Below are 674 nucleotides of genomic sequence, written 5' to 3' on the forward strand. Positions count from 1 at the left end.
GGAATGTGGAATTTATCGGACAATATCATTAATATCTCATGTAAGCAAAATTTTGCCAAAGATAATTTAAAAATGGCTATAACCATACACTGATAGAGAAATTCCAGAGATTCAAGCCACAGTCAGAAGAGGACGTGGAACAAGAGATATCATTGCTGATGTTTGATGGATCTTGGCTGAAAGCAGAGAATACCAGAAAAATGTTTACCTGTGCTTTATTGAGTATGCAAAGGCTTTTGATTGTGTGGATCATGAGAAACTGTGGACAGCATTATGAAGTATAAGTATTCCAGAACACTTAATTGTGCTTATGAGCAAGCTATACATAGATCAAGAGGCAGTTGTTTAAATAGAACAAAGGAACACTGAATGGTTTAAAATCAGGAAAGGTGTGTGTCAGGGTTGTATTCTTTCACCATACTTATTCGATCTGTATGCTGAGTGAATAATCTGAGAAGCTGGATTATATGAAGAAAAACGTGGCATCAGGATTGGAGGAAGACTCATTAACAATCTGCGATATGCAAATGATACAACCTTGCTTGCTGAAATTGAAGAGGACTTAAAATAGTTACTGATGAAGCTCAAAGATCACAGCCTTCAGTGTGGGTTACCTAATGCAAAGAAAACAAAAATCTTCACCACTAGACTAATAAATAACATCCATATAAATG

The sequence above is a fragment of the Chrysochloris asiatica genome, unplaced genomic scaffold (genome assembly GCF_000296735.1).
Source record: "Chrysochloris asiatica unplaced genomic scaffold, ChrAsi1.0 scaffold00173, whole genome shotgun sequence".
Classification (NCBI taxonomy): Eukaryota; Metazoa; Chordata; class Mammalia; order Afrosoricida; family Chrysochloridae; genus Chrysochloris; species Chrysochloris asiatica.